The sequence below is a fragment of the Natrix helvetica genome (genome assembly GCF_964273705.1).
Source record: "Natrix helvetica genome assembly, chromosome: 5".
Taxonomy (NCBI): Eukaryota; Metazoa; Chordata; class Lepidosauria; order Squamata; family Natricidae; genus Natrix; species Natrix helvetica.
Window position 1 is genome coordinate 105,291,769 of NC_138551.1, and position 15,770 is coordinate 105,307,538.

Consider the following 15,770-nt stretch of genomic DNA (forward strand, 5'->3'; position numbering starts at 1 on the left):
GTCATCCCTGCTGTTTGTGCACCTTTTTCTTCCACACTTTTCCCTTCCACATAACTTTCTATTAATGTGCTTTGATACAGCACTTTGGGAACATCCAACTTCTTTTGCAATTACTCTTTGAGGCTCTCCCTCCTTATGGAGGTTGTCAATGATGGTTTTCTGCACAACTGTCAGGTCAGCAGTCTTTCCCATGATTGTGATTCCTACTGAACCAGACTGAGAGACTATTTAAAGGCTCAGGAACCCTTTGCAGGTGTTATGGCTTTATTAGCTGATTAGAGTGGGACACTTTGAGCCTAGAATATTGCACCTTTTCACAATATTCTAATTTTCTGAGATTGTGGATTTGGGGTTTTCATGAACTGTAAGCCATAATCATCACAATTATGACAAATCACAGATTGAACTATCTCGCTTTGCCTCTAATGAGTCTATCTCATATTTTAGTTTCACCTTTTAAGTTGCATTACTGAAATAAATGAACTTTTGCACGATATTCAAATTTTTTGAGTTTCACCTGTACATGGAGGCTCTGTTCTTTCATCCTTAGCATTACCCAAGACTAGCAACTGTGGAAAATGTTTATTAAAATGCACCTTTACAATCTTGTGTTCTCCAGATGCTTGATCATTGGTCTAGGTCACGAGAGATTTGATGGTTCAAAAAATGTGGAAATCATCTAATTAGGGAACTGTGAACAGTGCATGAAAAGTATTGGCAGACTTCACTACAGTCTACAGCCATCAGTTCACAAACAACTCCGAGAAGCTCAACAGGCAAACAAAATCAAACAGGGGATGAAATGAAGTCCCACCAGCTTCCAATCCCATCCATCATGGTTTGTTAACCTAATAGAAAATAGACTCTTTTCCTTGGTGGATGAGAATATATTAAGTCTGAAGCGACGACAAAACATACAGCTCTTAAACCTCTCTGTCTGCTTTCATCCTGTTAAATGAACAGAGAAAACACCATTAAGAACATTCCAGAATTTTAAATGTCTCATAGGAGCTGTGGCAATTGGAAATGGCATTTGCTCATGTTCCAAGAGGCTCCAATGGAGGCCATTATAGATTTGTTCCAGAAGGGATTTCTATATCCAAAAAGAGCTCCTGCTAAAAATCCAGAGTAATTTTGTTTGGTAGAGGGATATTCTGGGTTTTGTGAGTTTTTCTAAATATCTCTAGTACCAGGTGTTACTAAAACTCCACGTTAGAGGTGCATGAAATGTTATAATAACAAAATTATCCCTCCAGTTGCAGAATACCTCTGGGTTTCAGAATAGAATCGAATTCTTTATTGGCGAAGTGTGACACAAGGAATTTGTCTTTGGTGCATATACTCTCAGTGTACATAAAGAAAAATAATATAGAATACATTCATCAAGAATCATAAGATACAACACTTAGTGATACTCATAGGTTACTAATAAGTAATCAAATTATACTAGGAAACAAATAAAACAGTATACATTTTAAAGATACAAGGTTAAAGTCGTAAGTGGAAAGAGATAGGTACTAGAAAGGAAGAGAAGAATAATAATAGTACAGTCTTAGTAGATAGTTTGACAGTGTTGTGGGGATTAGTTGTTTAGCAGAGTGATGGCATTTAGGAAAAAACTGTCCTTGTGTCTACTTGTTCTGGTGTGCAGTGCCCTAAAGTGTCGTTTTGAGGGTAGAAATTAAAACAATTTATGTCCAGGATGTGAGAGGTCTGTAGATATTTTCACAGCCTTCTTCTTGACTTGTGCAGTATACAGGTCCTCAATGGAAGGCAGGTTGGTAGCAATTGGTTTTTTTCTGCAATTCTAATTATCCATTGAAGTCTATGCTTGTCCTGTTTGGTTGCAGTTGCAGGGCCAAACCAGACAGTTATAGAGGTGCAAATGACAGACTCAATATTTTTCTGTAGGACAAAATCAGCAGCTCTTTGGGCTTTTCTGAGTTGACGCAGAAAGAACATTCTTTGTTGTGCTTTTTTGATGACATTTTTGATGTGAGGTGTCAATTTTAAGTCTTGAGATATGATAGAACCTAGAAACCTGAAGGTCTCTACTGTTGATGCCATGTTATAGTAATTGTGTAATAGTGTAATAGACAATTCCAAACTTTCCTTCCCAAATGTAAAGTTCTACTTTGAGGTAGAACCATGCCTGGTTTCTCCCACCCTCAAAACAGGGTAGTTGAGGACCAAAAACTTCCCTTTCTGAAATCACCACATGTCTCCACCATGTTCTTCCTTGGAAATGGTGAAGATGGAAGCAACAGAATTTCAGAGGGAAGAAATGGTCTTTTCATGAGGAAAAAACAAGGAATGTGTGCTCCATGGCAAGCATTTCTAGGGATCTGAGCAAAAGCTGAGGTGACAAAGGACCAAGACTTGGCTCAGCTTTATTCTCTCTCAAAAATGGCATATCCCTTAAAAACAAAAAACTCAATGTCAGCCAGCAGGCTACACCCATTGAATGAATCCTTGAGTGGATTGTGCCTGAAATGTATGCCAGAAAAATACATTGCATTACATTTCCTCCCCTGAACTTCCTGTAATTTATATGGTAATCAGTCGAGGGACTTATTCAGAGTAAAAGCAGTTAATTCAGGCCTGGATATGAAGCATCAGGGCCAGAGGTGTGTAAACACACCAGAGCACACACATACTATTCGAGGCAGAAATTGACCAATTTGTATGAGCTTGGGACTGGTAGAACCCAGACAACTAGTCTTGCAAATAGCGTGACATAACAAGGTTTCCGAAACATCAAACCTGGGGTCTCAGCAGTTGCCATGGAAACTAATGGTTCCATCAAGTCATCCAATAGGGTTTCAATATATGCCAGTTTTATGCCTGTCTGGAACTACAAACAGAGGTTTGAGTTGTGGGGTATGGGGGGTATAAGCATGGGAGTTTTGCTATCCGTGGTCAGGAAATTGACTGGACCTCTGCCTTTTGGATTACCACTATCTTCTAGTGCAACTCTAGGGTAGTTTGACTGCTGCAGAAATTCAACTGGTTCGACTGTACGTTAAATTCAACTGTTAAATTTCAACTGATCCCCCAATTGCTCAGAGAGATTCCTGGAATGGGGACATGGTGGCTCAGTGGCTAAGATGCTGAGTTTGTCGATCAGAAGGTTGGCAGTTCAGTGGTTTGAATCCCTAGTGCCACGTAGTGGAGTGAGCTCCCATTACTTGTCCCAGCTTCTGCCAACCTAGCAGTTCGAAAGCATGTAAAAATGCAAGTGGAAAAAATAGGAACCATCTTTGGTGGGAAGGTAACAGCATTCCATGGGCCTTCGGCATTTAGTCATGCCAGCCACATGACCACGGAGACATCTTCCGACAGCGCTGGCTCTTTGGCTTTGAAACGGAGATGAGCACTGCCCCCTAGAGTTGGGAATGACTATCACATACTGCATGTGTGAGGGGAACCTTTACCATTACTTTTTACCTTCCTGGAATAAAAGTCAAACCTAGGCTTTATGAAAATATGTATCATGAATGCCCTTGCAATTTTTAAAAACTTTTTCAGCTAAATTGTTTTGAACAAATGTACATTTTCTCCCAGTGACAGTCATTGAATTCTAAGATAGTTAGCTCCACTATGTGGATTGCATAGCGTGTGATCATATCTCCCCATTCCTCTTCCTTTCTTTGAGAGTTCAAGGATTATTGTGGAAGGACTCATTTAAGAAATATGAGTTAGTGATGTCTGCAGTATATTAACAGCAGTTTAGGAAATGAAGCTGAGAAAGAAAAGGGGGAAGGGAAAGAAGAAGAGAAGGAGAAAGGGAAGGGATTTCCAAAGAAATGAGTCATGGACCTAATGAGGTCATTTTAAGTTTATTTTGACCCTGCATTTAGCCGATCCCACTTGTTGACACGCAAAACCTATTAGAAAGAGAGCAGCATTCACTGTAATGAAAGCTCTTGCTAGACTCATTCTCTCTCCAAAGATCAGAAAAATAATTAAGTCTGCATAATTAAGTCTGGATGGCATATTTCCAGGCTGTAATCCGAGGATGCAAAAGATGAGTTTGGGCTGAATTGCTTCCAACATCTGTTTCATAAGGTTTTACAGCACTTGGAATACAACTTCGGGCAATCCCAGGAAAAAGGACAAAGATGAGGTGACCTGCATTTTCCTACAGGCTCTGAAACAACTTTATATTGCTGAGTCCATACACTGAATTCCTGGCATTGCATAGCTTCTCTCTCAGGCCCTGCCCTAGTTCTCCCATGCTTCAAAGTGGCTTCATGCTCCCTGGCCTGATGCTGGTGTTCAGCAGAACAGCCCATTTTGCCAGATGTGTCGAGCAGAGATGACAGAAGACCCTCAGACTCTGCACCACTTGTACAGAATAGCAGAGTTGGAAGGCAATTGAAGATCTTCTAGTCCAAGCCCAAACAGGAGACCCTATACCCGGGATGGCGAATATATGCCCAAAGTGGCATGCGGTGCCATGTCCCCTGGCATGCACGGCATCACTCATTCCTCTTCCGGGTTTCTGGCATTCATGCATGTGCGATGATCAGCTGGCATTCATGTGTGCAGCAGTGCTGGAAATTGGAAGAGCTGGTCTTCCGTTTTATGGCGTGAGCATATGTGCCAGCCAACTGATCGTCATGTGCACATGCATGTCAGTAACTGGAAGAGTAGCTGGCCTGCAATGATCAGCTGGTCTTCGTGTGTGCAGCAGTGCCGGAAACTGGAAGAGCTTGTCTTCCGTTTTACGGCGTGAGCATATGTGCCAGCCAACTGATTGTCGCATGCACATGCATGTCAGTAACCAGAAGAGTAGCTGGCTGGTGTCCATGCGCATGCCAGAAACCCAAAGTTCCTTTTCCGATGTGCGCATGCCCCCTGGGCTGCTCCTCTTCCAGGTTGCAGCCCTGACAAGAGTGCAAAGTGCATGCTCCCTTTTTGGCACTTGGTAGCAAAAAGGTTGACCATCACTGCCCTATACCTTTCCGGACAAATAGGTGTCAAGCTTCATCAGACTCTTCACTGAAGACAAGAATAGAGTCATGTACACTCAGAGTGTGTGACCTGTTGGCACACAGAATTCAAAAGCTTTACAAAGCTCTTATTCTCCCTGGGTCCAGTATTATGATCAAATCGATCCCTAGCACCTTGTTTGATAGCCCTGAGTAGTTTAGATGTATCTTCATTATGTCTCCCAATGGTGTTTGGGTTTTTTTTAGAGGCAACTAGACTTTCTTGTCTTTCTTTGAAGATGTTTTGCTTTTCATCCAAGGACTTCTTCAGCCCTGACTGGATGGTGGGGAATGGAAAGATTTATACTTCTTGGAGACATCTGGTCATTTGCATCCTTTTGGAGAGTTGTTGAGGCCACGTTGAGGTTTATTTGTGTCCTCAGGGTCACCTGAGTACTGCAAATAGGTGTGAAGCCTTCTTGGAGCTATTGAAACCATGACCAGGATCAGAGGTGATATTCAGCAGGTTCTGACCAGTTCTGGAAAACCAGTAGCAGAAATTTTCAGTAGTTCGAAGAACCAGAAAATACCATCTCTGATTGGCCCCGCCCCATCTATTCTCTGCCTTCTGAGTCCCAGCTGATCAGGAGGGAATGGAGATTTTACAGTATCCTTCCCCTGCCACACCCACCAAGCCACACCACGCCCACCAAGCCACGCCCACAGAACCAGCAGTAAAAAAAATGAATCCCACCACTGACCCGGATGACTGTGAATATCCATAGATTTCTTCATAGTGGTCCTCTCCAGCCTGTAATTTGCTGGTTCCTATCTCATCAGACGGTAGCCTTTGCCATTCCTTTAACCATTGAGTGCCTCATCTTCCATGGGTTTGTCTATACATCTTTTTCAAAGTTGTTTAAATGTGCACCTTCCATCATAGGGATCCCATCATCCGAATGGCACATCCATCCATATTATGGATTTCACTCTGCTTTGCTTCCTATAAGACTCTTGGGTGGGGGGGAGGGATCTCTCAGAATGTTTCAGAATGTGAGGGCGCCTAGCTGTGAAGTTGAGCCAAGAAATCTGTGAAAGGTATCCAAGAAAGTTGCAGCTGCAAAGATAAAACAGATTCTTTGGTTTAGTAAACCAACTAATTTGCTCACACAACTGGGTTCTTCTCAAATGCAGTTGCTGATTTTTAAATGAGCATCGGTGTTCTTTTGGGAGATACTGTGTCAACACAACCACAGCAAGCCTGCAATCTGTTGCCAGGGTTCTCAAATGTGTTTTGTACTAATTGATAGCTAGCTAACACAATAGAGTGACATTGTTTGTCATGCTTCAAAATCTAAATGGTCCATTCAATGTTATTATTTTAGCAAGGCAGAAATTTATTAAGTAGCATTTATTAATGAAATCTATTTGCCTTCCATCTCATTTTGAAAGGACTCTGGGCATCATACAGCATAAAACATTAAAATCATTAGAAATAAATATTCCTAACCCAATAAAATATCCAATTAAAAAAATTATGTGCTTATTGGGTTTTTTTTTCAAGTAATGAGATAAGGTCATGCCAAAGATAGATCTGGCTTGTATTATTGTTTAAGGAAATTTAGTGAACTTCACTAGTGAGATGTCAATATTTAATTAATAATGACCAAATACACTCTAACAAGTCACCTGTACAATCTTTTTTGATTTCATGCTGTGTCCTGTGGTCTTAATGTTTAGAAACCAAAGATCATAAAGCACTGTACTTTTACACGTTTTCCTGTCCATTTTTACCTGAAAACAAACTGTAAAGTTAGTTTGGAGCTTCTGACATATTTTGTTTGTTTGTTTGTTTGTTTGTTTGTTTAATCAAGCATGTATTAGATAACATATATACGTATAAACATTTTTGAATACACGGAATGGATATGAATAAAAGGGAACATTAGGACAGGGATGGTAGGCACTTTGGTGCGCTTATGCACGCCCCTTACAGACCTCTTAGGAATTGGGTCAGGTCCACAGTAGACAGTTTAAGGTTAAAGTTTGGGGGGTTTAAGGATGTAACAACAGATGTTAGGTAGTGCATTCTAGGCATTGACCACTCGGTTGCTGAAGTCATGTTTTCTGCAATCGAGATTGGAGCAGTTTACCTTAAGTTTGTATCTATTGTGTGCTCTTGTATTGTTGTGGTTGAAGCTGAAGTAGTCATAGACAGATAGGACATTGTAGCAAATAATTTTATGTACTACACTTAGGTCAGACCAAAGACGGCATAATTCTAGGTTGTCTAAGCCCAAAATTTCAAGTCTGGTGGCATAAGGTATTCTGTTGTGAGCAGAGGAGTGGAGGCCTCTTCTCATGAAGTCTCTCTGGATCGCTCAATTGTATTAATGTCCAATATACAGTGCGGGTTCCAGACAGATGAGCTGTATTCGAGAATTGGTCTAGCAAATTTTCTGTATGCTTTGGTTAGCAGTACAATATTACCAGAGAAGAAGCTACACAACATTAGGTTAACAACTCTTAATGCCTTTTTGCTAATCTAATAAACTTGTAAGCATAGCTAAGTCAGAACTGTTTGGATGCTTTGTAAAAAAGGAAGTAAAGGTAATCTTCTGACTTTATAGAAGGTGCAGAATAGCAGGAGATGAGGTATAGATTCAGTGTTCCTTTTCCACAATGGCACAGTCTTAATTTAGAAAGGATTATTTAATATTTTCTCTCAAGAACCATTTGTCAGGCCTGCAGCCATCTTTCTTTTGGATCTTTGACCTGCCACACTTTCTATTATTTTATTATGCATTTTCTATTGTAGGAAAATGGGAGGGGTGATTGTATAGAGTTAGATGATATGTAACCATAACTAAATCCTTTCTAGAAAGCCAAGGTCATCCTTTGTCTTTGCACCTCTGCACGTGACTGGAACTGAATGGGTGGAATTGCCAGTATGGCAGGGGAAGATTGGACCATGTGATGAACTTGTGGATATGGGGGCAAGATCATGAACTTTCAACTGGGTGTGGAAAACCAGGAAGCTTTCAGATTCGGGTTTTCCCAGATGTTCCAACATGGCTCTCTTAATAAATTGGAACTTTGAGCAATACTTTGCCTTGGACTCTGATTTACTTTTGAATGCTATTTGGAACCCTGACACCAATATGGGAAAGATATTAAAATATGTTATTGTTAGTGTTCTTCATTTGATTTAAGTATCTTGTAGCCTAAAGGAAGAGCAGTGACTACTTAGGAACATGTTCCTGTGTGGTGTAGATTCCCAATCACTTGGACCTTGTTTAGCTGGTGTGGGGGAAATCTCCACCTGATTCAGTTCCAAGCTGGGAGAAAGGCACTGGAAACAAAATGGAGGCTGGAGGTTGATTGGAAAGAGGGTCCATTCATTGTTGAAGCAGAACCACCAAGCACCTGTGATTCTCGGCAGCTGACCACATGGAGTTGACAGAGGATAGCTTTTATAACCCCTCTGGGCTCTGTATTTGTACTTCCTGTTCCTGTGCAAGAACATGTATTCTATTAGGCTGTTGTCAGACTTCTATGGAACCATGTAGGGGTTATGTAGAGGTCATAACTGGCTCTATAGGCAAAGTACAAATCCTAGGTGTTTGTCTGAGTTAAGTTTGGTTGAAGTTTCTGAGGGTGATGCCATGTTCTTAGGAGATTGTGCAATATAGTGAGCTCTGTGTCTTCTGCAATATGGTAGTGTGTTACTCCTATTATGTCCTAAAGAGTGATGTCTCAATCCCATCACCCTGAAGGTCTTTTGTTTTGTAGATAGGCCCAGCCTTTCTCAATGGGCACATAATATCTGCTGGGGGCAGGGAGACTGAGTCTGCTTTCTGTCTCTAAAAAAAACATATTTCTCCATTTCTCATTTAGGAAAATATAATATTCTACTTTTTTCATATTTCCCAAAATATTTCATTTTTCTAGGAGAGGTGTGGGTGCTAACTTTCTACACTGGAGTGATAAGTATTTGCTTTAATTAGACTTAGGAGCCTCTTCATTATAGTAAAGGTTAAGGTTCCCCTTGCATATATGTGCTAGTCGTTCCTGACTCTAGGGAGCAATGCTCATCTCCTTTTCAAAGCCGAAGAGCCAGTACTGTCCAAAGAGTTCTCTGTGGTCATGTGGCCAGCATGACTAAATGCCAAAGGTGCATGGAACGTTGGTACCTTCCCACCAAAGGTGATTTCTATTTTTCTACTTGCATTTTTACATACTTTCAAACTGCTAGGTTGGCAGAAGCTAGGACAAGTAACAGAAGCTCACTCTATTACACGGCACTAGGGATTCAAACCACTGAACTGCCTACCTTTCTGGTTGACAAGCGTAACTTCTTAGCCACTGAACCACCACGTCCCTTATCTCTCCATTATATCCATGAATAAATATCCTGGGCAGAAGGAACTCTTTAGAGGTGCAGACTGGTTCTGTCTCTGCCAGGAGAGAGAGCCACAGATGGCCAACATATACCTGCTTATCTTTAGATTAAATTCCTCCTAGCCCCACAAGGCTAAAAGGAAAACTAATTCACTTTGTGAGAAAAAAAAATCACCACTATCGCCACAATATAAAAAAGATGTGGAGACTAAAAAAAAGAGAGAGAGAAGAGAATAGATGATTAGGGGACTGAAAGCTAAAACATTAATAATAATAATAATAATAATAATAATAATAATAATAATAATAATAATAATAATAATAATAATAATAATAACTTTTATTTCTAGACTGCACCCTTTCCTAGGCAGGACTTGGGGCGGTGTACAGTCATGTTAAAACCATATACAAATACATAGACATGAACATAGACATAGACATAGACGTGGACGTAGACGGAGAAGGTAAAAAATATACTGTACAATTCTAAGTTAAAATACAAATATTAAAATTCCCTTAAAAATTCCCCAATAAAATGTTTGCCAGGAGATGGAAGGTGGAACTGTCAATCAGCTAAGCCAGCTAGTCGGAACAGGTGAGTCTTGAGCTTCTGTCGGAAGGAGCGGAGGTCATTGGTAATTCTAATATCGGGAGGGAGGTCATTCCGTTTGAAGAACGGTTGAAGGAATTGGGTATATCTAGCTTAGTGAAAAGAAGGAGCAGAGGTGACATGATAACAGCCTTCCAATATTTGAGGGCTGCCTCAAAGAAGATGGTTCAACTTATTCTCCAGAGCACCAGAAAGCAAAGGAAGAATCAATGCATGGAAATTAAACAAGGAGAAGAAGACCAACCTAGAACTAAAGAGAAATTTCCCAACAGTTAGAACAATTGCCTCCAGATGTTGTGGGTGCTCCCCACAATGTCTGGGGAGCACTTGAAATTTTTAAGGAAAAACTGGACAGCCATTTTTCTGGAATGGTATAGGATTTCCTGTTTGAGCAGGGGGCTGGAAAAGAAGGCCTCCAGGGTACCTTCCAACTCTGTTATTCTGTAATATTAAATACAGCAGCAGCAGCAGAATTATTTTGAAAGCATTTCTCAGAAAGGAAATTAGATGAATCAATAAAAGAAAAACTGACAACTATGGGACAAATGTGACCTGGATGACTGAGCATCTCCATAGACATTTTTAAAGCTTTATATCTGCCAAGCAAAAAGTTTTCTAAGGATATGTGTACTTTGTGAGTTGATGAACAAAGCTCTCAAAAGTTTGTTGGCAAATATTTCCTTATTAGCAGATTAAATACAATGGAGCATTAAATAAATCTTAAAGTGGATTTCATACCAACTGCAATGAGATAATGGTTGAAGACTCATTAAGGTAAAATACAAAAAAAAACCAGATTGATGGCTAAAAAGTTAGAAAAGTGTTCTGGAATATTATTTCAGTGTACAATAAGTGAGGCAAGATTGTTATATTCAGAAAGATGGAAAGATTCGTCATTATCCATCATCGTGGGATGGTTGGTGAAATTGACAGGACTTGCTGAGATGGACAATCTGAATTCTTTGATTAGAGACATGTCATTACTGAGATTTATAGTTTTGATGTTTAGAAAGAGTAGGCTATAGAAAGAAGGGAAATATAATGAAATCGGACAGAGTGGTTTGCTTTGAAATGTGGGTATGAGAACTAGGCACATTAAACACAAATTGTGTTTAACACAAACTCTGGGAGAAGCTGTAAGGAAAACAGCTGTAGTTCTTTACGTAGTTCTTTTATTTACTAAGATTTTTTTATTCTGCTTATATTTAGTATGGTTATGAACATACATAACACTCCTTCCTCTTCCTATTTTCTCCACACCAGCAACCAGTTGTGGATTCCTCCTGGTTCGGCCAAATAGGTAGTAACTCGGCCGGACACACAAAACCAGTAGTAATGCCAGCAGGAAACCCACCAACCCCCCTTCCAACAAACCTGTGTGGTGGGTTGGTCTGAAAGAGGGTGGCGAGCCCAAAGTCACCCAGCTGGCCTTCATGACTAGAACTCACAGTCTCCTGGTTTCTAGCCTCTTACCGATGGGCTTCCAATCCATACTCCTAATCTCCCTCCTGCTGTCATCTGCTCGACTGAGTGGCAGCATTATTGTATTGTGTGAAAGAATCCAGAGCAGGGGAGGGTGTGAGAAAGTTGTTATGGAGGGACAGATTTCACACCCCATGGAATGAGAAAGAATCTCAAAACAATCCCACTTAGACTGTATTTCACATAGGATGGGGGCAGAGATTAACTCTGAGAGCTTTTGGGATTCTATTGCTATGCTCTAGAATAGGACCTGTTGAGCATGAAGGAGCGTGAATATCCTTTTCAAGATCTCTGTCCAAGAACCTTGGTTTAGTCTTCTTTGGGACAGAAAGAGGTGGTAATCAACCGGTTCAGACCGGTTCGCCTGAACCAGTTGCAGAAATTGCTGGTAGGCCTGGGCCTATGTCGTCCTATTTAGGCACGTTTTTGAGGCTGGGTGCATGTGCATAAGGCGCACATATGAGCAAAGTGCATGTGTGGAAGGGGCGCTGGCCTGCGGGCATGTGGCAAACCAGTGGTAACAAAATGTGAAACCCAACGCTGGGGACAGATATTTCTGAAGCAAACATTTTAAACCATGTAGATAACACCATATCTTATCCATCTTCACTTGGAAGTCCTATTTTGTTTCTGAGAGGCGTGCATAAAATGTTCTCTTGAGCCTTAGATACTGCATATGCTAGAAAAATGGCAATAAAGTTTAGCTATGGCAATATTTGCAAGGCTGACTGAGATAAGATGTTTGAAGTTCAGCAAGCCCTTGAAATGCATTACATAAAAGCTGAGTATTTTATTAAATGAGAGGGGAAATGAATGTGACGCCCTTAGTAACATTAAGCCCTTCAGCTGATTCACTCACACAGAGAGGGACTCCTCCAGGTGCCGTCCACTAGGCTGTGCCAGCGGGCGACGCCTAGGGGAAGGGCCTTCTCTGTGATGGCCCTGACCCTCTGGAATGACCTTCCCCCTGACATTAGAATGACTACGGACCTCCGCTCCTTCCATCAGAAAGTCAAAACCCACCTGTTTCAGCTAGCCGGCCTGGCCTAATCCCAGCTTTCCCACCTCAGTTTTATTTCTAAATCTTTATGATTGGTTTTATGGTCTAAGTTTTTAATTTTTATAAATTCGTACAGGGGCTATTTAATCTAATTTTAGCTATGTATACTATTGTTTGTATGGTTTTTTAAATTTATACCTGTACACCGCCCCGAGTCCCTTCGGGGAGAGGGGGCAGTCTAGAAATCTAATTAAAATAAATAAATAATAAATAAGCATGAACAACATGACCAAAGTAATAAGAGACATTGGACAACAGAAAAGTGAAGCTTTTTGTGGATTTGTATGAGTTGATGAATAAGCCCGAAACACATAAAAAAGCATTTTATATTTAATTGTTTAAAATGTTATCCATAATTTAACAGATTTAACAGATTAACAGAGTTGGAAGGGACCTTATAGGCCAGTGATGGCGAACCTATGGCACGCGTGCCACAGGTGGCACGTGGAGCCATTTGTCAGGATACGTGAGGCGCTGCCCTGTCAGCCTTTTTTAAAGCCATTTTTTGCCCTCCCCAGGCTCCAGAGGTTTTATAGGAGCCTGGGGAGGGCAAAAAGAGCCATCCATGCCCCCCCCCCCCCGGAGGCCCTCCGGAGGCTTCATGAGCTTCCCTAAAACCTCCGGAGCACAAAAAACTGGCCCTACAGGCAAACCGGAAGTTTGGGAACGGACTTCCTGTTTGCTCGGAGGGTCATTTTGACTGCTCTGGAGGCTTCAGGGAAGCCTCTTGAGGTCCCTGAAGCCTTCGGAGCGCTTAAAACGACCCTCCGAACAAAGTGGAAGTGACTTCCGGTTTGCTCAGAGGGTCATTTTGACTGCTTCGGAGGCTTCAGGGAAGCCTCCTGAAGGTCCTAAAGCCTCCGGAGGGCTTCCGGGGAGGCGGGGGAGGCTCTTTTTGCTCTCCCCATGCTCCTATAAAGCCTCTGGAGCCTGGGGAAGGGTGAAAAAAGCATGTAAAAATGGGGAGGTTGCACTTGTAGTGCGCGCATGTGCATTGGGGGGGTCACACATTGCATTATGGGTGCGGACGCCTGCACACGACCGCCCTGCACACATCCCACTTATGGCACGTGAGCCAAAAAAGGTTCGCCATCACTGTTATAGGCCATCTAGTCCAACCCTCAAGCTCAAGCAGGAGACCCTACACCATTTCTGACAAATGGTAGTTCAGTCTTTTCTTGAAAGCCTCCAATGATGAAGCTCCCATAACTTCTGAAGGCAACTTCTGTTCCATAGGTTGATTGTTCACCCTGTCAGAAAATTCCTCCTTATTTCTAGGTTGAATCTCCCCTTGGTCAGTTTCCATCCATTATTCCTTGTCCAGCCTTCAGATGCTTTGGAAAATAGCTTGACCCTCTCCTCTTCATGGCAGCCCCTCAAATGTTGGAAGACTGATATCATGTCTCCCCTGGTCCTTCTCTTCACTAGACTAGCCATGCCCAGTTCCTGCAATTATTCATTGTATATTTTAGCCTCCAGCTCCTCATCTTGGTTGCTCTCCTCTGCACTTTTTCTAGAGTCTCAACATCTTTCTGTGTGGTGTGTAGTATGGTGACCAAAACTGGATGCAGTACTCTGGGTGTGGTCTTACTAGGGCTTTATAGAGTGGTATTAGTACCTCACTTGATCTTCATTATACCCCTCTTTTAATGCAATTTAGGATTGCATTGGCTTTTTTGGCTGTCACTGCACACTGTTGGCTCATATTTAGCTAGTTGTCCACTAAGACGCCAACATCCCTCTCACAGTCACTGTTTTTTCCTTTGCAATGAAAGTTTTTAGAATTTTCTATATGAGGATGTCTCTCCTCGTTACTATTGTTTGATGGTTAATGTTTTTTATTAAAAGCAATTGGCTTATTTTGCCAGAAACAACTATATACAGTAGAGAGGTTTGGGTAGTAAGCACTGCCCCTATTAGTGAACATTTATTCCAGGTGTGTGGTTGTGACCTCAGTGATATAACTCACCTGGAGAGGACCATTCTCTATCATCTACCATCTTCATTGTCATCACCAAGAGTGGGGTTGTGGGGAAGCAAATTTGTAATTTTCTGAGCTGGTTCCCAAGATACAGTAGGGTTTCTTATTTAATAGCATTGCATGTAGTGACAAAGGTTGTAATGTGTTAGATATTTTCCCTGGATTCCCTGGCTAATTCTCTATTGCTTCTGCGTAATGTAATGTTGATGCAATTTTGTTATAATTGCCGGTCACATGACAATGAGAAAATTGATCTCCAAGGAGGAAAACAGAGAAAAGAGGCACTCAGGTTCCAACATAATCTGACTGCAACCATTTGGATGCTGAGCATGGCTAGAAAAATGCGGCTTGTGGCAGCCTTGTTCAGGGATTTGAGTTTTTACAAGAACCTCCTTTTGGCACTGAGAGAGCATTGAACCAAAGGTGAAATAAACTCAATGTTTGCCCAAGTATGCAAACACACAGAGAGAGGGGGAGGGACGGAGGGAGGGAGGGAGAGATGGGAGTTGTTTTATCAGGATTTCTGTTAATTTGGATAATTCTACCCTAAATTCAGGATGCATTTTTCATGTGCCAATGATGGGGAGACATAACAGCCATGTTGACCTTTTGCTCTTTGCACTTGATTAAAGGTTAGGAACAAGGAGCTCTTCATTCGGGTCACATCTGAATGTCAGCTCATCCAAATTGTATCAGGCCTCTGTGTGAACTAAGACATGACTCTATTGTCTTTTGACATTTGCAGGGTTCCAAATTCAGCTGCGCAGCTTCCGAGAAGCGATTGGAAGGAGCATCTCATACAAAAACTCCTCTGATAGAGGGGGGGAAAGGACAAACATTTGCCCTCACTGCAAATATGTATGAAAATGTATTCGTTAAATAAATGATTGATAATGATAATAATGTAATATTTGTATTGACATGATAAAAGGGAAATTGGATATAAATTATAAACAGTGATTAAGAAAGGAGGTTTAGAAACTTTATTATTAAACATAATTAATTTTTATTTAGAAAGTGTTATAAAGATGTAATGTTGCTGGATGATATTGAAATAATTGAATGCCATCATGTGGTTTTGCTTTAAATTTTGGAATATTTTATATAAAGGGACGTAAAAACAATTATAGTCATATGAAGATTGAGGTATGATGATAGTAATATATATAAATATATTTGATTTAAAATATATAACGATATGAATTGTAGGTGATGACTGTGGAAGGGATCCACGAAAGCTGTTTGTAACCAATTGACACACTTTTTACAATTTGTAATGGAAGATATTTTTGTGGTGTTTGT